Below are 23,879 nucleotides of genomic sequence, written 5' to 3'. Positions count from 1 at the left end.
ATTCTGCCTCTCCAACCCCTCCTCTCCCCTCTTCTTCCCTCTTTTCCTTTCCTCTCCTCTGCCCTCCTCTCCTCCCTTCTCCTCTCCCCTCCCCATTCCTCTCCTCTCCTCTCTTCTGCCCTCCTTCTCCTCTCCTCCCCCTCCTCTCCTCTCCCCTCCTCCCCTCTCCTCTCCCCTGCTGTCCCTCTCTGTAGGACTGTGTGTGTAAGATCTCAAAGGACTGTGTTCTCCCCCGCTGGCACATGAAGGACTTCTTTCACTCGTTCCTCATTGTGTTTCGCGTTCTGTGTGGCGAGTGGATCGAGACCATGTGGGACTGCATGGAGGTGGCGGGCCAGCCGCTCTGCATCCTGGTCTTCATGCTGGTTATGGTCATCGGGAACCTGGTGGTGAGTCTCCGCTGGTCAGCTGTGTGTGTGTTACTCACCTCCGTTTCCCCTTGTGGAGGAAGGAGGAACCAATCAATTGATCTTTGCTCCCTTCTATAATGAATGGCTGGTCCCTCCTGTGGGGGTCCGAAAGCATATGCACTACAAAGGAATGTTTATGACAACGAGGACTTCCCTGGGTTCCCGCTGTTGGTTTGATGTTTTCATAATAGGCATTTAGCAACCATGCAAGGCGACAGCCAGCTCGTCAGGAGCAGCTAGGGTTAAGTGTCTGGCTCATGGACACATCAACACTCAGCTAGGGGGAGCTGGGGATCGAACTGGTAGGGGATCCTACCAACCTTTTGGTTACAAGACAACTGCTCTACCTCCTGAGCTAAGCCGACCCACTCATCAGTTAAGCAGCACTAAGAAATTATCCAGCGCCTATCCAGAATAAAAATGCATTCCTCTTCTTGTGCTCTTTGCTCATTGCTAGCCCTTGGTAACAAACATGTGTGCAAAGTGCGGCTGTCTTTGGAGGTACAGGGGTTAGGATTAGGAGAGAGAGAGAGAGAGAGAGAGAGAGAGAGAGAGAAAGAGAGAGATACTGAGAGGGGGAGAGGGAGAAAATGAGAGAGAGAGAGAGAGAGAGAGAGAGAGAGAGAGAGAGAGAGAGAGAGAAATAAACAGACAAAAAGACAATCTCCCGCTCTCGCTCTCTCTCTCTCTCTCTGTCTCTCTCTCTCTCTCTCTCTCTCTCTATGTCTGTCTCTCTCTCTCTCTCTCTCTCTCTCTCTCTCTCTCTCTATTTCTGTCTCTGTCTCTGTCTCTCTCTCCCTCTCTCTCTCTCTCTCTCCCTCTCTCTATTTCTGTCTCTCTCTCTCTCTCTCTCTCTCTCTCTCTCTCTCTCTCTCTCTCTCTCGTCTCTCTCTCTGTCTCTCTGTCTCTCTCTCTCTCTCTCTCTCTATTTCTGTCTCTGTCTCTGTCTCTGTCTCTCTCTCTCTCTCTCTCTCTCTCTCTCTATTTGTGGGGGTGCATGAGGGAACTGGCGAGCGTGAGGACGGAGGGACACAGTACGTTCTTGTCTCTCTGTTGGTGAATTGGGTTCATTACGTTTGATTCTGTGTTTGGTCAATAGACGATATGTGAGGAAACACTATTAGTCACCAAACTAAAGACAAATCAAAACAGGGACCCATGAGGAGGGGTGTTGAGTGAAGAAGAGACCAGGGTGCTGACCAGGCAGCCCAGTCCAACGCTCTGGAGACACACACTGGGGAGACACTCACACACACTGGGGAGACACTCACACACACTGTGGAGACACTCACACACACTGTGAAGACACTCACACTCTCTCTCTCTCTTTCTCTCTCTCTCTCTCTCTCTCTCTCTCTCTCTCTCTCTCTCTCTCTCTCTCTCTCTCTCTCTCTCTCTCTCTCTCTCTCTCTCTCTCACCCTCTCCAGTCCTGCTTCATTCTTTCAGTTTGCATATTCATGGATGCAAACTGGTGCGTGCGTGCGTGCGTGCGTGCGTGCGTGCGTGCGTGCGTGCGTGCGTGCGTGCGTGCGTGCGTGCGTGCGTGCGTGCGTGCGTGCGTGCGTGCGTGCGTGCGTGCGTGCGTGCGTGCGTGCGTGCGTGCAGCAGGACTTCCCGTCTGGCCTGTCACTTTGACTTAGAGAAGAGAGAGAGTCCTACTCTGTTTAGATCACTGCCTGGAAATCACACACACTCCCACGCACACGCATGCACACACGCATCAGCACAGACACACACACATACAGTTTGACCCAGCTTCTCCATTGGTGGATCCCTGTGAACAGAACTCGCAACACGCGGGCTACCGAAGCTTCCTCAGACACTCAACATGAAGCCATGCTTGACCCTGCAGAATGGGGGCGGAGAGACCGCCTTGAGATTCCCTAGAGGAGGAGCGACTGCGTTAAGACCCCCTAGAGGAGGTCAGACCCTCTAGAGGAGGAGAGATAGCCTTCAGACCCCCTAGAGGAGGAGAGACTAATATTTATACTTGTTTTAAGATCTACACACACTATGTGTGCTCTCAGAGATCAATGTTGTATGGCTGCCTATCAGTCCATTGTCCTGTTTGTATGTAGAGCAACGTCAAAGATGATTTTCAATCTCTCTCTTTCTCTCTCACTCTCACTCTCTCTCTCTCTCTCTCTCTCTCCCTCTCCCTCTCTCTCTCTCTCTCTCTCTCTCTCTCTCTCTCTCTCTCTCTCTCTCTCTCTCTTTCTCTCTCTCTCTCTCTCGCTCTCTCTCTCTCTCTCTCTCTCTCTCTCTCTCTCTCTCTCTCTCTCTCTCTCTCTCTCTCTCTCTCTCTCTCTCTCTCTCTCTCACAATTCAAGCCCGCTCAACCATTCGGTCTCTCTCTATCTCTCTAACTAGCAGCGTGTAGGGCAATGTTACCAACCAATGGAAAACTGGAGGGATGCGGTCAGTTTAATATAAGATTTATTTTTAAATATCTTTTCAACAATTATCCTGCTGGTGATTCCTGTAGCTCAACAGCAGAGCACACACACACACACACACACACACACACACACACACACACACACACACACACACACACACACACACACATACACACAGCATAAATAAGAGTACAACGGGCCCCACCCTATAGTTTGGGACCATACTGGGGGGCCTTTCCATCACCCGGCGGCCGCGGTAACCTGTCCTTGGGGAACAGGCATACACACTAGGGGAACACACACACATACACACACACAACACACTTTACCTATTTTATTAATTCATTAATTGACCATCAATATCTAAACGAAAATGTTTGTAAGGAAATAAACCCTTCAAACCAGCATAGGAAGGTGAAGCTTCAATGAAAGACGCTCCTTTGTCAGAATGCTACTGACTCTGCAGTTGTTGTGAAGGAAAAATGCTGTGCAGATCTGTGATTGGAGGGCCCGCTATAATTTCACAGAGGTTGAGTTATTACTAGTATTTCAATGAGGTGGGCTTTGTTTATCGGTAAATTTATGACAAGTTCTGCCCGATGTGATGGACAAGAATCCAATAAACTGGATACTAGCTTATGGGTGTGACTTAGTTTACTGCATACAGTGTGCACACTCGAGGGCAAGATTAAGTCACTGTAAGCTAAGCTTGCTTTGGTGGTTGGTGGTTTTCTCTTTTGGCCACGCGAAAGCGGGGTCAGATGGCAAAATCTTTCTTTGACCATTAATATGCCACTTCAGAAATTGTATCAATGAATGAAATGCCTACTGAGGGTATGACACTATATCCCTATTCTCGCCCATCCCCCTTGAATTGACAGTTCAATATAATAATTTCTGTTGCTATGAGCAAACGTGCATCTCAATTTAAATGAATGTTTATACATTTAGTCCTGTATAGCACGAAAACATTCTGACAATTCGCTCCTAAAAACCTTTCAAGCGCTCCATGTCCGTAACTATGAGGAGAGAAGGCATGATACCGGGTTGTCCTGAGTGATTGTTTATGAACAGTTATTTAAGCAATAGATCATGACAGGCTGTGGTATGTGCTCATTATACCACTGTTAAGGGGCGTTGTTCATCCGTTGCCAATGAATTATCCAAAAATAATTGACCGCCGGAAGTTGTGAAGTGCCCATGCAAGTGAACGGAACGTTGAAAAGACCCGTGTAATAGATATAAATATATATATATATATATATTGCACACAGCAGGGCTATGGCAAGGAAAAACATTTGTGTCTTGCAGGACATACAGCTGTAAGTAAGTCTACCTAGGTTTCATTATATTGTAGTATTGGAGGTAAAGGAGGACGAAGGCAACATAATAATAACCGTTTTAATCCAAGAAACAGAGCAGAACAATCACTCACAGTGCATGGCTAGAACAACTCGTGCAACCGCATAAACAGTCCCCCTAGACCCCGGGACTCATAGCCAGTTCCCTCCCACTCGATCAGTAAGAGGGGAACACAAACCCATAATGTAGTCACTACACCATGAGCAATAGTTTCTTACCTCCATGTTTCATATCTTATCTCCATGTTTCATATCTGATCTCTCTGTTTCATCTTTTTTGTAATGAGATTCATGCCCACTATGTCGTATTTTGTATCAATACCAAAAACCATGTGAAATTTCGTATCCAGCACGAAATGTCACCAGTATTTTGTGCTCAAAAGCAGGTGAAGTTTCAGGTTATTTTGATGCTGTTTAGCGCATCAGATTCCATGTACCATTAAGAAAGCACACGTCTAGGCAGGCTCTTATGAACTTTTGGCCTTCCACACACACAAATACACACACGCACAAATACACACCAATTCCCATGCATAAACGCACACAGACACACCCACACACACACACAAACAAACACACGCACGGGCACACGTACAAAATGGACATCAGTGGAGGCTTCTCAAGTGAGGAAAGGGAGGAAGATCCTCCTTAACATTGTTGAGAACAAAGAATTTAGATTGCCCAAACTACTGTAATGAATTAATGCCCTTATAGGCCCACAATGCAGGATCGGCCATGCCTTAGTTTTCTCGGTTTGCGATCGTACCTTTCTCCACACAGCTCCCCCTACAGCTTCGTAGTAGATATTTTACAACACTGTCATAACAACTCGTTGACGACCCTTCCCCATGCACTTCTACGCGAGCCATGTGCATTTGTTTTCAAAGAAGCCGGCGAATGCGTGGAGCCATGTCCGAAGTAAATGTTCATAAAGTGTAGGCAAGGTTATACATTTTAAAATGGTGTATTTGTATTGCAATAACATAAAGCCATCCTTTTTATAGTTGACGGGGAGAATTTATATCCTAGATTATAATTGTTTTATCTTTGGTTGATGAACAGAACAATCAGTGTAAGTGTTGGCCAACATAATACATAACGATAGCATGATTCATTTGTGCAGCAATCGTACATTTGTGCATCTGCTCAAGTACGTCACTTGTGTACGGAATTGCCGGGAGTTGGATTCAGACATCAAGATGGTATACTGTTGCCAGTTTTCATAGCCAGATGCTGTGGGTGGATGATTAGGGACACATTTATGTTTACGTGTAAATGTTTGCAAATAAATGTTGGAAATAAATATTACTGTAGGCCTATATGATTTTAAAATGTTTCCCTTTTTTTATATAACAGATGCTTGCACTAATTGTCTTTCATTTGTTCAATAATACACACTTTTTGTTTAGAAAAATATTTATTTTGGATATTGAAAAAACAGTCAATAGTAGACAGTTCTTCATGTTAGTTTTTAGCCTTACGGCTATTGTGTAGCATCTTCTTGATGGTTCTCTGGATTTCCTCTTGATACTTGTACCCGCAACTGTTCTGATGTGGGAGAGAGGAGAAAATTCCTCCTCTGAGTGGGTGTGACTTAGACTGGGTAGCCCCGCCCATTCTGCCTGCGATTTGAGTTAGTCCTGCAGAACGGTCTAGAGAAGAGCAATACATTTCTTTCTAGTTTCGAAATGTTTTTGCGGGAGCCAATCACCAAGCTGGCTTTACCCCCTGGCGTGCTATTGGGTGGTTTAACACAATGACGACAGGGAAGTGACGGCAAGCAGCCAATTGCGTACAGATTATTATTTTAACTAGGCCCATTGATCACACCTCTTGTGCTGAAGAAAATCTCAGCAGCTTCCCCAGACCAACGTGCAATCGACGATTGAGCTTGGTATAGCAATAGCAAGTCTAGGTGTGACAACAGACTAAAGGGTCTGAATCGCCCCAAAATCTATTCACGAGTAGTCTGGAGCCCTGGCTACGCTACGAACCAATAAGCAGGAGCTCTGGCTGTGAAGCAGCCCGGAGGGAGGGGTTATCCCCTCTAAATCTAGGTCATATGCCTTGTTTCCACCGAGCAGTGTGGTCCTGTTCGTTGCGGTACAGTGTGTCTCTGTTCGGGGTTGTCTTAGCTCCGGAGGAGTAGTTGTTGAGCAGTTGTCTTGGAATCGAAAGGTTGGCTAGTTCGATCCCCAGCTCCTCCTAGCTCAGTGTTGTAGTGTCCCTGAGCAAGACACTTAACCCTAACTGCTCCAGACGAGCTGGCTGTCGTCTTCCATGGTTGACTCTGCCGTCGGTGTGTCAATGTCTGTATTAACTAACCGATGGCCCATATTGTTTCTGTAACGTTTTTTTTCCCCCTCAAATTCTGTAAAAGTCACACTGCAGCCTATACCGTGAGTTGAAAAGTCTTCACATTTTTGAGATTTGTGGTACTGCACCAAAAGGTGGCGCTATTTTAAAAGGTCATGAATTAGGCTTATTTTCAGATCTGTTCTCTTTTAAGAAAGCCCTTAATTCTCTTGTGAAATGTGTGCTTGGAGTTTTCTTGATGTTGTGTGCTTATCAATCGACATTCTCACCATGTGAATGAGGCTTCATGCTGTTCAGGATTGTCAGTGGCCTAATGGGATAATGCCGTGTACTGGTGATCATTAGGTTGAGAGTTTGAATCCAGATTTGAGTATTATGAACAGGCTGAAAATGACCTTCTGTCATTGCCACTCATTTAAGAAACACAACATTGAACAGCACCTGAAATTCATCAGGCAATCAACATTTCCAAGAATCTGAATGCCAAGAAACAGTATGGCACTTCTTCGTTACCATATTTATATTTCTTCCGTAAGTGTTCTTGACTACAGAGGTTTAATTTCCCCAGAATTTGAATGATTTTTCAGGCATTGCTCAATGGGATAATGTCTTGTAGAGGTGATCCTTAGGTTGAGAGTTCAAATCCTGATTATAGCACGCTGAACATGACATTCGGCCTTGCTTTGCAGCTCACCTGAAAGCCGAGGCACAGTATTGCATAAAAGGTTGGGTATAGGATTTGCGAAAAGATTTTGAAAACATACAACTGAAATGGTCCTTCCCCCTCTCCTTCAACGCTGACTCTGACTAGTTAACGTGCAATCATGCACGTTAACTATAACGTGAGTTAACTATGACATTAATGCGATTAATTGCAATTAAATATTTAAATTGCTTGACAGCACTAGTAATAACGTATATACGTAATCATTGTTTTTGCCTCTGAATTTAACTCTTACAATTTTCAATAAATAATTTTCAGCTTTATTTTTCAATGTTAAAAAGTTAAAATCAAATATTCAAAATAAATTCAACTTAAATATTTTCAACATCCCCAAATTCAACATGCCAAAGTCAGCTGCAAAATTGAATTTATGAACTTCAGCGTTAACATCGGGGCACCCAACGAAGAGTAATCAATCTTAGATGCTAGATCGTGGTCAAGCAAGGAAAGCGAGCGGGTGTTACACAGAATTCTGCGACCCACCGAAAAGTGTGACCCCAGAGGGCGCCGTTGCACATTTTCTGCAACCTGCACGAGTTTGAAGCGCAGACAGACATTAAGTCATTCAAGTGCGGAAACATGCACAAGCTTAAATCTTAACGTTTGTATCGTCATCGATCACTCGGATTGGGGGTATTCTTTTTGTGACACCGGACGCACGTTAAGTGGCTGGAGCCTAACGGTTGATATGCCTTTGTGGTGGCATAACTAGAGCACAACGAGCGCTCAGAGCCAACACTATTCCGCACTGAGTGGCATGATACAGATATGTGGATGACAAATTAAAAGCAGGTTGCTGTCGGGCGCTTCTTCCCGAGGCATGCCGTGCTTCCACTGGAACTACAGGCTGCTGCTGCTTCAGATACGCAATTCTGTCGGCTCTGCACTCTCGTTCTACAGTGCGCAGCAGGCTTCAGATCGCCCCAGCATCACACCAAACATAGGCAAAGGGACCTCGGATTGCCCCAAATTGGTGCCCTAATAAATTTGGCTCCTTAACCCACTGCAATTACCCTTTCGCTGCTTGTAAATCAAACCAATTCACTGCAATCACACACACTTCACATACAGGCATTAGTTCTATTGTTCATTTCATACTGTAGTAAGAAAAACAAAAGCGGTGTACATTATTACAAATAAAACATAAGATCCCCCCCCTCACCTTGTTATTAAATGTGCTTAATAAATACATCTTATTTTATTTGATTAGCATTTTACAGACTGATACAATGGATAGGGCGTTTAGTAAGGTCCACCACCGTTGCTTCTTTCCCCATAAAAAGTTACAGTCAGTGTTTAATGATGTTAACCTTTGAGCATTTCCTATTATAGGCTACTGTGTAAAATGCTGTTTAGAATTAACGTTTGTATCAAAAAAGAAAGAACCAGCGAGTGACACTCTTTTTCCCGCACTCCTTGCTTGACCGCGATCTAGCATTTAGGATCGATGGCTCTTCCTTGGGACCCGGGTGTTAACACTGAATTTCATACATTGTATTTTTTGCAGGTGCTTTTGCCATGTTACATTTTTTAATTGGGAATATTGATTTTGTAACATTGAAAAAAAAGCTGAAAATGATTTGGTGAAAATTTAAAGAGTTAAATTCAGAGGCATAAAATCCAGATACGTTATTTCAATGCATAAATATTCAGTGCTTGAAATTCAATGGCTTTTTTTTTACCTATGACCAACATTCTGAAACATCCATTAACATCCACATTTGCCTCAAACAATTTTGTTAGGCTTACAGCCCATGAAAATAGTTATGAAATAATTTTCTTGTTGTTCTTTTAAATGTTTTTTACTCTGACCATTCTGTTGATATTGTGGTATTGATATTAACCCCACACTGACACACTATCAACCCCAAACTGACACAATATCAACCCCAAACTGACATACTATCAACGCAACACTGACACAATATCAACCCTTATTGACAGCTCAAAGCTTTAGGCTCAATGCTCTGCAGAATAATGTTTAAATTCCAGCCTACTAAGTTGATGTCAGTCTATAGATAAAGTCTCCTAGTTGGTCAGGGTGTGTCCAGCAGAATAACCCCTCCCAATACTCCGGACAATGATGTAATTTCTTTGGCGCTGGCAAGTCACCTCATCTTGCCATGGAAACAACCCCTTCCTGTTGTATATTATTATCCAATAAGGGACTTCAGGGTTTAATACTGGTGTATAATGTTGCGCTTAATAACAGAGAAACAATGTAGAGAGCAAATTTTTGTTGAGGGGAGGGCCTTCCATGACCCATATGTATTGAGTTCCGTCCATTTTAATGCCCTGTTTGAAAAGATGAGAAAACTGGATAGATGTTCGGACTTAAACCAGCTTGAAGCAAATCCAACATCATCGAAATGCAGAAATCAATGATGACCAGGATATGTAGATGACTCTCGTCGCTTGACCAGAACCTCCCCATCCCCTCAATGTCAAGAGATTCTTTATTTCAACATTGATATGAACAAAATGTTTGGCTGAAGTTCATCTCATCATCATCTCATTTTCGTCCGCTTATCCGGGGTCGGGTCGCGGGGGGAGCAGCTCAAGCAGGGGCCCCAGACTTCCCTTTCCCGGGCCACATTGACCAACTCTGACGGGGGGATCCCGAGGCGTTCCCAGGCCAGTGTTGAGATATAATCTCTCCACCTAGTCCTGGGTCTTCCCCGAGGTCTCCTCCCCACTGGACGTGCCTGAAACACCTCCCAAGGAAGGCGCCCAGTGGGCATCCTTACCAGATGCCCGAACCACCTCAGCTGACTCCTTTCTAAGTAAAGGAGCAGCGGCTCTAATCCGAGTTCCTCACGGATGGCTGAGCTTCTCACCCTATCCCTAAGGGAGACGCCAGCCACCCTTCTGAGAAAACTCATCTCGGCCGTTTGTACCCGCGATCTCGTCCTTTCGGTCATCACCCAGCCCTCATGACCATAGGTGAGGATAGGAACGAAGATCGACCGGTAGATCGAGAGCTTTGTCTTGCGGCTCAGCTCTCTTTTCGTTACAACGGTGCGGTAAAGCGAACGCAATACCGCCCCCGCTGCTCCGATTCTCCGGCCAATCTCACGCTCCATAGTACCCTCACTCGCGAACAAGACCCTGATGTACTTAAACTCCTTCACTTGGGCTAAGGACTCATTTCCTACCCGGAGTAAGCAATCCATCGGTTTCCTGCTAAGAGTCATGGCCTCAGATTTAGCGGTGCTGATCCTCATCCCAGCCGCTTCACACTCGGCCGCCAGCCGATCCAGTGAGTGCTGAAGGTCACAGGCCGATGATCCAATGAGGACCACATCATCTGCAAAAAGCAGTGACGAGATCCTCAGACCACCGAACTGCAACCCCTCCCCACCACGACTACGCCTCGATATCCTGTCCATGTATATCACAAACAGGATTGGTGACAAGGCGCAGCCCTGGCGGAGACCAGCACCCACTGAGAACGAAACTGACTGAAGTTTCTCTTGCTGAAGTTATTCTAACAATATTGAAACCTAAAATCTGAACCTGAACTATATATCTCTCCCCTCTCATCTCTCTCCTCTATCACTCTGTCTATCTCTCCCTCCCTCTCGCTCCACTGTCTCTCTATTTCTCTCTTCATTACTCTCCTCTCTATCTTTTTATCTCTCTCTCTCTCTCTCTCTCTCTACCTCTATCTCCCTCTCCTCTATCTCTCTCTCTCCCTCTATCTCTCTCCCTATCTCTCCTCTATATCTCTCCTTCTCCCTCTCTCTCGCACCCTCTATCTCTCTCCTCTATCACTCTCCCTCTCTCTCTCCCTCTATGTCTCTCTCCCTCTCTCCGCCGGATGATGTAGGGAACCAGCTGGTGTATTCATTTTTCCAAGGTGTTTTTTCTGTTAATGACTAATGACCACCTGAATGAATTTCCCTGAGCCAGCATCCTCCCAGTGTGTGGAGAACCCCTGCACACAGACACATGCACACAAACACTCACATACACACACACACACGCGCACACACACACACACACACACACACACACACACACCACACCACACCACACACACACACACACACACACACACACACACACACACACACACCTCCCTGCTGGCTCAGACGGTGCTGGCCTAGTTCAGAGTGGTTGTGAAGAGCTGATCTGTGGTGTCAGACGGCTGAGCAGCTGTAGCATGTAGCGCCCCGCTGCTAACAGAGCAGCTAACGGTCTCTCAGCTTGACCACAGCTCCCTGGCCGTCTCGTGGCTGCTCCTCACGCTTCCACTTCACCATCCAAACAAGTCTGCTTTATTAAAGTCCATTTATTAAAGTCCACTTTATTAAAGTCCATTTTATCAAAGTCCATTTTACTAAAGTCCACTTTATTAAAGTCCACTTTATTTAAGTCTTTTAATTTAAGTCCACTTTATTAAAGTCCACTCTAGTAAAGTCCAGTTTATTAAAGTACATTTATTAAAGTCCATTATTTAAGTTCACTTAATTAAAGTCCACTTTATTAAAGTCTACTTTATTAGTGAAGCCTTGAAGTTACAGGGAAGGGCAGAAACCTTGATTAAGAATACCACCTTGATTAAGAAAATCAGCTTGATTAAGAATACCAACTTGATTAAGAACACTACCTTGAATAGGAAACACCAATTGAGTAGGACACACCTGGATTAAGAACACTACCTTGATTACGAACACCACCTTGAGTAGGAACATCACCTTGATTAAGAACAACACCTTGATAAGAACATCACCTTCAGAAGGAATGCCTGTAAGGATGAAGGTTTTTCTTCGATAATGTCACTTTTCTCTAGCTCCATTCTTTCACGCCATGTTCACCCTCATCCCTCTATATTTGTCCCTCTCTCACCCCCCCCCCCCCCCCCCCCCCCCCCCCCCCCCCCCCCACCCCCCCCCCCCCCCCCCCCCCCCCCCCCCACCCCCCCCCCTCTCTCTCTCTCTCTCTCTCTCTCTCTCTCTTCCTCTCTTTCTCTCCGACTCTCTCTCTCTCTCTCAAAAAAAATTCAAAGTGCTTTTTTTGCATTATAGTATTTGAATACAGCCAAAGCATATTCAAGTTACACAAGAATAATTGTACAAATAACAGATAATAATAATAATCATAATAATAACCACAATAACAATAATAAACAAAATGAACAACAAATAATAAAATAAATAAAAAGTTAGACGGAATCTCTCAGGTTATGAAATTTCAGGACATATTGTGCTGCCAGGGCAGCAGAAGGACCTTCAACAAGAAGAATTGCAAGTTTGTCCTTATGTTCCATGTCTGTAAAATCCGGAATATGAATTTGTAATTTGGTGAAGTATATCTGTCTTAAAATGTCATATTTTTTTAAATGTAAAAGGAAGTGCTCCTCTGTCTCAACCTTTTCTGCCTGACATTGACCACACATTCTGTGTTCCCTCGGCAGCCAGGTCTTCCTGTGCCTACCTGTTTCCACTGCAAGATTGTGGGAGCCTGTACTTGGTCAGGATTTGTCTCTGCTTCACATCTATGACAGAGAGGAGATAGTCTGCCAATTCGTGATTTCTGTTTAGGATCAGATAGGAATTCATTCTACCTTGGTTTGAGGTTTGGTTTGTCCAATGTTCCAAATAGTCTTCTTTTGCTTGATTAATTATTTTGTTGACTCTAATTGGTGTCTGGGAGGCGGTGCTGGGCCCCGTTTCCCGAAAGCATCTTTAGCCTAAGTGGATCGCAGAGTGGGTCGTAAGAGCATCGTACAGTTTTCACACCGTTTCCCGAAAGCATCTTTGGTAACGAACCTCTTAAAAACGCTCACGAGTCACGAGTAGCTAACGAGTGCTCCAGGGTACTCGTAGGACGCTAAGAGCCTCGTTAGCCTACTATAGCCTCAGTGGCGTAGCCAGCGGACATTCCTAGTATTGAATGCATTTTATTATAACACATTGGTAATGGTGTATCACGTGCGTCTGAGCCTAATGTGGGCCATTATGTTCTTAGTTTGAGAGAGACAGTCCAGGAAATGTTTGAGCAGGCAGGGCACTTAAAATGTGTGAGAGAAAGTGGGGGGGATTTGTGCAGACTGACATAGGCTACTCATAAAACGTAGCATAAAATAATGTAAAAAAAAAATAAAATAAAAAAATTATAAAAATAAAAATATTAATTATAAAAAATAAAAAAAAAATGCAAGGGAGCAGGCAAAAGGCTGGGATATGGTGGGGATTGGTCAGGTTGACGGGAATGTTTAGTGACATGTGGGAGGGTGGAGGGAGTTATGAGGGAGGCCGTCCTCACACCGATCTTCCTCGTCGTCATCGTCCTCAATGTCCTCCGGTTCAACCAAAGCTACCCCAGCCTTAGCTGCAATTTTGTGCAACATAGCTGTCACACATATCACAGCGCATGACTTGGCCGGCGAAAACTGGAGCCCTCCGCTGGACTTGTGAAGGCATCTAAAGCGCAACTTCTGTTATGTCGGCCTAGGCTTAATCAATTGTTTTTAATATCTTTAGCATTCATATTATTGCAATCTATTCTTTTTGTAGGCTACTCTGCGGTTGGCCTTGATGGGGAGATATTTTAACCCTTTTTAACCCCATTTTCCTCCGACATTCCTGCGTCTCCCCCTGCGTCATAGCCCGTTTCAGCACCATGTCAGTGGACAGGTACAATCCTACTATCGTCGTAAGTGCAGCGAATGCGTGTTCACGTTAAGAGGAGTTTCGGAAAACGCTCCAAAGAAATTATCGATGGTTCGAAAAATCCATCTTTCGAACCATCTTACGAGTGAAGATACATCGATATCGGGAAACGGGGCCCTGGACTGAGCTTGATGTGTGTTAGTTAGCTTCAGCAGACAGACAAAGAAATTGTTTTCTTGGGACTGTATTTTAAGTGCATCCAGAATTTTAGTGCTCGTTTTTGGATAGGTATGGCCAATAGGTAACGACCTAATTCTGCCCTACATGCATTGTTTGGTGTTTTTGTTTGGACTTTAAATATGGATCGGCAGAATTAAGCATGTAGGGCCTCTATTGGATGCTTATCCCATGTAGTGTAGTCATGTACACTGAGTGGACCCCAGACCTCACTTCCATACAGCGCGATAGGCTGTATTATACTGTTGAATAATTTGCACCAGATTGAGGTAGGTATGTTTATGTTATAAAATTTAGATTTTATTGCTTTTCTCAGTCAGGCTTTTTCTTTGAGTATACTCTCTCTCTCTTTCTCTCGCTCTCTCCCTCTATGTCTCTCCCTCTCTCCCCCACCCCCTCTTTCTTTCTGTGTGTGTCTCTTTCTCCCTCTCCTTCCTTCTCTCTCTCGGTCTGCCTCTCTCTCTCTCTCTCTCTCTCTCTCTCTCTCTCTCTCTCTCTCTCTCTCTCTCTCTCTCTCTCTCTCTCTCTCTCTTTCTTTACTCCACGGAATGGATGGTATGGAAGGAATCCGCTGGCTTTGTGCCGTGGCCATTTTATGCTTGCGTCTGTGTCTGTCTATATTGCTTGTGTGTGTGTGTGTGTGTGTGGGTGTGTGTGTGTGTGAGTGTGTTGGTGTGTGTGCGTCTGTTTGTGTGTGAAATTGCAATTCTTTGCTCTGGGTATTGCCACGCAAGGTGAATGGCGAGGGTCCCGACGCACTTGTCCCAGTAAGAGCACTCGCAGAAAGTTCATATGATTGGTGTTTTAATCAGAACAATTCCGGTTTACTCTCTGTTACAGTCCAAAGGATGAGAAATGATAATACATGATATACCTTTACAAGAATACGGGAGTATATGGTCGGAAACTTTTCCGCCTCGCTATCACGCTACCCTCAAACTAAACCCACTATTTATTCAATTAGCCGGTACGCCGGCAAGTCAAGGGGGCGGGGTTACGTGCCACCTGATAAATGACATAAGCAGGTAGGTGTCAAGAAATAAATAACCATTTTCTTTTCCTGGCTTACAAACTGTGGTCATAACTTAAATGAAAACTAAATCAGAAATCAGAAACCATGAAACCACAAACATGGCTCCTACATCCTGGCCCCTAATTGTTAGTGCTCAAGCAAAACAATTACCAATCCAATACTAAATGGAGCCATAATACATAATAACTTAAGTTTCAGTTATGTAAATACATTCGTAATACCTGTCATCAATGGTGTCAATACATACACATTGTTTTTCCTTTCCAATGATCCCACATAAGACCCCAAAGTTCAAAGTTCCTTTGGTCCATAGGGCCTCAAGGTTTCCCAAAGTCCATGGGTGTGTGTGCGTATGCGCGTGTATGCTCAAATGTCCATGGGTGCAACAAGAGCCAAGTGTCAGTGTGCTGCAAGAATGAGAGGTCCATGTATGTGTACAGTGAAGAGAGGGAATGCGTGGTGGATGCAACAGTCCATGTGCATGTTGGTGGGTGAGGACACCATGCGTAGGTGTTTGTCAGTGTAGGTGAGTGTGCAGGGGCAAGGGGGCGTGATGAGCTTGGCCCAGCATGCAAGGCCTTTAAGCTGGATCAGCTTCCAGGAGCAGGCAAAGTTTGCTGATAGGCCTCTGGATGACGCTGGCCTTGGTCTTCACCAAAACACTCCGGACGAGCCCTTTGGGCCCAGGCAGGGTCTTCACCACTCGGCCTAGGGGCCACGAATTTCTTGGCGCCGCCGGGTCCACAATAAGCACCAGGTCATTCTCTTTAAAGTTTTGTTTAAGGTTGGTCCATTTTTGTCTTTGCTGCATCAGAGCTAAGAACTCGGTTGTCCAACGCTTCCAGAACAGGTTGGCTAGGTACTGTACCTGTCTCCACCGCCTTCTTCCGTACGAGTCATCTCTATCAAAGAGTCCAGGAGGTAGCAAAGGTTTAGAGTTTAACTGTAGAAGGTGATTTGGTGTTAGAGGCTCAAGGTCATTAGGGTCACTGGATACAGTTGTTAGTGGTCTGTCGTTGAGGATGCATTCAACCTCACACAGGGCTGTGTGTAACACTTCGTCATCCAGTGTCTGTTGTCTTAGCACTGACAGTAGTACCTTTTTCACCAACTTGATCAGTCGCTCCCACACGCCTCCAAAGTGTGGTGCAGCAGGGGGGTTGAACAGCCATTTGACATGGTGGGTCAGCAGAGCTTGATGGATCCTTTGATGGTCTAGCTGGTCTGCAGCAGCCTCTAGTTCCTTCTGCGCACACACAAAGTTAGTGCCGCAGTCTGTTCTAATGGTGAGTATTGGGCCTCTCCGACACAGGAACCGCCGGATGGCATTGATGCAGGAGTCGGTGTCCAACATACTCGCCACTTCCAGGTGAATGGCTCTGCTGGCTAAACAGGTGAAGATCACTCCCCATCTTTTCACCCGGGATCGGCCCCTCTTGACCTCAATTGGCCCAAAGTAGTCGATACCTGTATGTGAGAAGGGTGGTCGGTCTGGTGTGACTCGGTCTTCTGGCAGGTCTGCCATCTTTTGAACTCCAACTTTGGACTGTAATTTCCTACAGAAGACACAGGATTTAATGACACATCTTGCAGCAGAATTGGCAGAGGGAAGCCAGAACCTTTGCCTAAGCCTTGACAGCATGTGATTCCTGCCTGCGTGTCCTACTTGTTGGTGTATCTCACGCAGGATCAATTTTGACGCATGTGAGTCCTTGGGGAGGATGATGGGGTGTTTCAGGCTCACCGGCATGGAAGATTTACTTATCCTGCCTCCAACCCTCAGGATTCCATCATCCAAGACCGGATCCAGTGTGGATATGGTGCTGTCTGCTTTGACTGGCATGCCTTTCCTTAAGAGAGTGATCTCAGAATCAAAGTGACACTGCTGTACATAGCAAATGATCGCCCTCTCTGCTTCGTCCAAATCATCCACAGTCAGAATTTGGTGCTCACCTTTCATTTTGGATGTTGAGTTAAGGTCTTTACCTTTCTGACTTCTGAGCAGCAGGAGCTTTCTGAGTTTCAGCAGCCAGGCAACAGCTCTTTGAAGTTTCTTCCATGAGGAGAAGTACTGAATGAGGTAAGTAGTTGCATTAGTGTCAAGCTGTAAACAATTTGCAGTAATGTCCCTCTTCACCTCAGGATCATCGTGGAGTATGTGTCTGGTGTCCTCCGGTGCCTCAGGCCATTCAGATTCCGGCTTTAAAAGGAAGTGAGGGCCGTGGAGCCATCTAGGGGACTTCAAAAGCGGTTCGATGTTCAGTCCGCGGGAAGCATCGTCTGCTGGATTATCCCTAGTGTTGACGTATCTCCATTGATGCACCTGAGAGAGGTTGTGAATCACTGCAATCCTGTTGGCTACATACGTATGGAACCTTTTTGTTTCATTATAGATGTATTTCAGCACTGATGTGCTGTCCGTCCAGAAAGTAGAATTCTCCAGGTCCATGTGAAGTTCCTTCTGGAGCATCCTGTCCACTTTAACGGCAAGTGTTGCAGCAGCGAGTTCGAGTCTGGGAATAGACATCTGCTTCACGGGAGCCACTCTGGCCTTTGCAAGCACAAAAGAGACATGAACATTGCCATTGCAGTTTGTAAGACTGAGGTAACTCACCATTCCGTAGCCGGACTCACTTGCATCACAGAAATGATGCAGTCGAGCAGTCCTGGTTAGGCCAAAGTTCTCAGGTTTTACACACCTCTCCACACGAAATCTGTTCAGCTGCTCCAGTTCTGTGATCCATCTTTGCCAGGGTTTGGAGAAAACTTCTGGAATGGGGTCATCCCATCCACACTTTTCAAGGCAGAGCTTTTGTAGAATCTGTTTGGCTTTGAGGATAAAGGGGGCAAGGAAACCCAATGGATCATATATGGAACTAACAACAGACAGAATGGCTCGTCTAGTTAGGACTCTGTTCTTGCTGGCCACTTTGAAGGTGAAAGTGTCTGTCTGAATGTTCCATTGGATTCCTAGGGCCCTTTCCAGTGGTGGATCGTCCCGGTACAGATCAAGCTGTTTGACCAGTGCGGCTCTGTGGTTTTCAGGTACTGTAGCAAGGACTTCGCAGCTGTTACTCACCCACTTGGTCAAGTTGAATCCTCCAAGGGCGCATGCCTCCCTGAGGTCCATTGTGAGCTGGATTGCCTTTTCAACAGAGGGTACAGACTTGAGAAGATCATCAACATAAAAACTGTTTAAAATAGTGTCAACCGTTTCAGGACTGAATCGGTCAGAATTGTCAAGTGCTGTTTGCTTGAGAGCAAAATTGGCAGTACTAGGTGATGACACGGCACCAAAGAGATGTACTTTCATCCGGTAGACTTCAAAAGGTTGACTCACATCCCCCTGTGGCCACCATAGGAATCTGAGGAAGTCACGGTGTTGTTCTTGAACACAAACTTGATAATACATTGCTTCTATGTCTGCCATTAAAGCAATTCTTTCTTGCCTGAACCTGAGCAGAATGCCCAGAAGGGGGCTGGCCAGGTCAGGACCCTGAAGAAGTTCAGCATTCAGAGATTTTCCTTTGAAGGAAGCAGAACAATCAAACACGACTCGAAGCTTACCCTTCTGCTTATGGTATACGCCGTGATGCGGTATGTACCATACCTTGCCATCATCTCTTTGCTGCTGACATGGTGGCACCTTTTCTGCATAGCCCTTTTTGAGCACATCTTCCATGAATGTCTTGTACTCATTTGCATATGCAGAATCTTTTGCGAATCGTCTGGAGAGACCCATTGCACGTTGTACTGAGACCTCTTTGTTGTCAGGTAAGCACACATCATCACGGAATGGCAAAGGTAGGTGATAATGACCGTTTTTGTGAATGACTGACCTTGTTGTTACGTCCATGAATTTCTTGTCCTCAACAGACATCTCCAATTTCTCCTCATAATCCTTTTCTGGAAAGTCATTGTTATATTGATGAATGAGAAGATCCTTCAGTTCTTGCGTTGAGACACGATTGACTGTGACTGAAGGTGTGCCATCCTTTTCCATAGCAGATGTGTTGAGTGGGCCGCTGACCACCCATCCTAAGAGTGTTTTGACTGCAAATGGTCCATTACCTTGACTATTAATCACACGCCAAGGTTCCATTGCTTTTGGCACATTCATTCCAATCAAAATCTCAATGTTGGCATCGATCCTTTGCAATGTAACTGCATTTAGGTAAGGCCATCTTTTCAAGTCATGTTGACTAAGTAGGTTTTCTTTAGACACAGGAATTTTTGGCTGAGTGTAAACTTGAGGCAACTCTATGTAAACACTACCATCCATGTTGCCTACCTCCAGTCCTGTTAGCTCATAGCTCTTTACCAGACGCTCCTGCCCCATCGTCCGCAAGACCACTTCAGTCTGGCGACCTTTGGTGTTCAGCTGGCGCATGATGTTCTCCGTGCAGAAGGTGGCCGAACTGCCTGGATCCAGGAAGGCGTAGGTCTGGATGGTTTTTGACCCCTTGGATGCCTTCACTTGAACGGGCACAATGGCTAGCGCACACTCCTTGCTGGCCCCTGTTGCCTTCTCAGCTGAGACCAGGGCACTGTTGAGGGGAGGCCTGCCTGAGTGGTTTAATCCGGTCATAATCTGCATTCTCCCTGCATTGTCACTGTTGATGTGTAACAAGGTGGGATGGTTACGTTTACAGATTTGACAGAGCATTTTCTTATTGCAATTTTTACTGAGGTGTCCTTTCTTTAGACATCCAAAGCAGTATCCAGACTATCTTTAGGTAGTCAACTTTCTGATCATGTGGTTTTGAATTTAACCTTTTACAGTCTGTTATTTCATGTTTGTCTGCACAGAAGCTACATGAAGACAAACCCACAACATGATGGTTAGCTTTCTGTGTCTGAACTGGCTGTAGTGCTACCTGCTCTTCAACTGGGGTTACCGTGGTAACAAACGTCCTTTCAAAGGTTTTTGTGTTTGGCATCCTTGCACTTGGTGCTACAACCTTGGCTGGAGCAGGGTCATTAATGTCTCCGAATATAGGATGTAGCAACATGCTAGACTGGGTCTCTAAGAACTCTACCAGGTGTATGAATCGAATGCGGATGTTTTTCTTTATGGATTCATAGGCTACAGTTCTCCATCGCTCACGGAGCTTGTAGGGGAACTTAGACACCAGCAGTTTCAAGTTAGAGGTCACATTCAACTCATCCATGTACTCTAGGTCTTGCATAGCATTGTAGCATTCTCTTAAATACAAGGCAAAGACATGAAGAGCATTTCCATCATCAGTTTTAATTGACTTCCAGTTCAGAGCCTTTTGCAGGTAAGCATTAGCAATTTTAATTTCATCTCCAAAATGTTTCTTAACGAGCTGTCTTGCTTCTGTATATCCTCTACGAGAATCCATATGCATACAGCTACGCACAAGGTCTTTAGCTTGGCCTGCAGTAAACTGTTCTAGAAAATACAGTCTATCCTGGCAGCTATCTGTCTTGTCTTCTATCAAATATTTAAAAGCATGGATAAAAGACTGAAAAGATAGCGGATCGCCATCAAAGACTGGCACCTCCCTTTTTGGCAACAGAGATATTTTGCTGCATAATCATTACATCAATGAGCTGTTTCTGTGTTTGTAGCATCTGAAAATCTACATCATGACTGGACTGAACTTGAGGGCTGGAGGAGGAGGCTGGAGGGACAGCAGCTTGTGAGCTAGGCCCGCCCTGAATGTGTCTAACAGCCATTTGCAATGGTGTTTTGGGTACTGCAGCCAAAGGAGCGAACTCAATAGCCGACGCATCAGGGAGAGTTGGTTCAGTAAAATCATGCCTACTTGCTTCTAAATATTCGTTCATTGCATCGCCGCTGTCACTCAGCACTTTAATTCTTGCATCAGCCTCTGCTATCATAACTTGAACTTCCATCTGTTCCTTTTTGGATTTTAGAACCGTTTCTTCAAGCATAAGCGCATGTAATGCAGGTAAAGCATTGGCGCGCGCCTCAAGCGCAGCCTTCTCCGCTGCCGCTATTTTAGCTGAGGAGGTGGAGGTCCTAGAACGCCGAGATGTAGCTCCAGTGACGTTAGATACACTATCCATAGGATCCACAATAGTTTCAAGATTATATTGTTGAATTTTCCATGCTTCCACCTCATCAAAAAAGTTATCAAAGTTCGTTATTCTCGGTTCATACCAATCAGCGTTATCCGTTGCTTTCTCCTCCTCACCAAGCAGATTTTGTACTGACTGATGCACAGATTCAAAATCATCGATGCAGCTCGACAACGTCTTTGCAAGTTCGTCAATTTTATCAACATCTCCGGTTTCAAACAGAGCTTTGATTTCGTTACTCTTTCGTGTACACACTCCTAATTTCCCACTGCGTGTCGCAATGAGAGATTTCAACAGCTGCGGCCTCTTCCGCGGTCTGGGGAGCAGAGTCAGACATCGCTAAGATGTTTACACTTCAGTTCAATAAAGTCCATCAAACTTATAAATTGTTTCGAGCTTTTAAGCAAGCAGTTCATACTCCACGGTTCATTAACACTTACGCGAACCGTCCTTTCATTTGGGCTTTGATTCATTCATGAAGTCGCTGCCGTATCCAACGTTGCGTCCTTTCATTCCTTCAATGATCCGTTTTACGCGCCGTTCCTATGGACAATGAGCATCCCACAAATCCGCGATATAATCCACAAAGTGTAGTCCTTTGAAGCTCGTCAGTCTTCGGTAGTTTCCGACGATGAAATTGCAATTCTTTGCTCTGGGTATTGCCACGCAAGGTGAATGGCGAGGGTCCCGACGCACTTGTCCCAGTAAGAGCACTCGCAGAAAGTTCATATGATTGGTGTTTTAATCAGAACAATTCCGGTTTACTCTCTGTTACAGTCAAGGATGAGAAATGATAATACATGATATACCTTTGCAAGAATACGGGAGTATATGGTCGGAAACTTTTCCGCCTCGCTATCACGCTACCCTCAAACTAAACCCACTATTTATTCAATTAGCCGGTACGCCGGCAAGTCAAGGGGGCGGGGTTACGTGCCACCTGATAAATGACATAAGCAGGTAGGTGTCAAGAAATAAATAACCATTTTCTTTTCCTGGCTTACAAACTGTGGTCATAACTTAAATGAAAACTAAATCAGAAATCAGAAACCATGAAACCACAAACATGGCTCCTACAGTGTGTCTGTGTTGTGCGTCTGTGTGTGTGTTAATTGTTGGGGCAGTCTGCTATCCAAGCTAATTGGTCTTAACGAGTTAAACAAGGTGAACGGGGCTCAGGTGGTCGGCCTGAGCTCACCCACTAACACACACACACACACACACACACACACACACACACACACACACACACACGCACACACACATACACACACATACAAGCAGATGGACACGGACATTCACAGATGGAGACAGAAGTCAACACGTTGCACACATATTGAGACTCAAGGCATTTTTGCACTGCCAAGCCGCTTCGGCCGCGGCTGGGCACGCCAGGCAATTTCACTGTCTCGCCTGTGTAAAACCGAGGGGTAAAATCCCCCGTCCCGCCATTCATCAAATTGCGCCGCACGTTTTTCTTGCGACAAATTCGCCTTTAAACTTGTCTTTGCAATGACTTTGTATGGAGTCGCCACCCCCTATTTTTTGGTGTGAACGCAGCATAATGGTTAAATGAGGGTAGGTATTGACCCGGTGGCCATGAGGCTCGGTGTTATCAGGCCTGAAGCTGGTGGTTCCAATGCTGTTCCTCTTATGTAACAGCCTGCTGTGGACCACTATTGACTGGCCCTGCAGCGGCTCAGGGGACTCTCTGTTTGTGAGGTGTGTGGGTGAGGGTGTATTGGTGAGTTTGTCCTTGTGAGTGTATGTGTGTGTGTGTGTGTGTGTGTGTGTGTGTGTGTGTGTGTGTGTGTGTGTGTGTGTGTGTGTGTGTGTGTGTGCGTGTGCGAGAGAGCATGGGTGAGTTTGTGCCTGTGGTTTGTGTGTGCGAGTGTGAGTGTGTGTGTGTGTCTGTTTGTGTGTGTGTCTGTTTGTGTTTGCGTGTGTTTTGGTGTGTGTCGGTGTCGTTATGTGTGTGCGTGTATGTGTGGCCAGGAAATAACTTGTATCCCACCGCTCTACCCACTAGCCCTTCTGTTCTGCTATAGGAGCCTCTTTACCTGGTGACAGCTCCCCGCTCTGCTCCTTTCTCCTCTCCTCTCCTCCTCTCCGCTCTCCTCTGCTCTCTTCCGCTCTCCTCTCCTCCTCTCCTCTCCCTTCCTCTCCTGTTCTCCACTCTCCTCTCCTCTCTTCTCCCTTCCTCTCCTCTCATCCGCTCTCCTCTCCTCCTCTCTCGTCCGACTCTAAAAATGGGATTTAATTCCCCACAGCAAATCACTACCTGCACTGCTCAGTGACGTTGTGTGTCTATCTGTCTACCTGTCTATCTCTCTCTATCTCTTTCTCTGTCAATCCGTCTGTCTGTCTGTCTGTATGTCAGTGTACCTGTCCACCTATCTCTATCTCTCTCTCTCTCTGTCTATCTATTTATCCACCTGTCTGTCTTTCTAGCTCTACCTGTCTGTCTTGCTTTACTGTCTACCTGTCTGTCTCTCTTTCTGTATGTCCACCTGCTTGTCAGTCTGTCTGCCTCCTTCTCTAGCTTTCTGTCTTCTACCTGTCTGCCTGTGTGTCCAGGTGCTGAACCTATTCCTGGCCCTCCTGCTGAGCAGCTCTGAGCACCTGTGTGTCTGAGCACCTGTGTGTCTGAGCACCTGTGTGTCAGAGCACCTGTATGTCTGCCTGTGTGTCTGTCTGATCACCTGTCTGTCT

At 45.6% G+C, this 23,879-nt stretch overlaps 1 pseudogene; it reads left to right on the top strand.

The window, feature by feature from the left end:
- LOC130376779 (sodium channel protein type 4 subunit alpha-like) overlaps positions 1 to 23,879 on the top strand; it is a 257,529-nt pseudogene that overhangs the window by 126,993 nt on the left and 106,657 nt on the right.

The sequence above is a fragment of the Gadus chalcogrammus genome, chromosome 23 (genome assembly GCF_026213295.1).
Source record: "Gadus chalcogrammus isolate NIFS_2021 chromosome 23, NIFS_Gcha_1.0, whole genome shotgun sequence".
NCBI lineage: Eukaryota > Metazoa > Chordata > Actinopteri > Gadiformes > Gadidae > Gadus > Gadus chalcogrammus.
The sequence above is the reverse complement of the archived record's forward strand: the minus strand, read 5'-3'. Positions and strand labels throughout refer to the sequence as shown.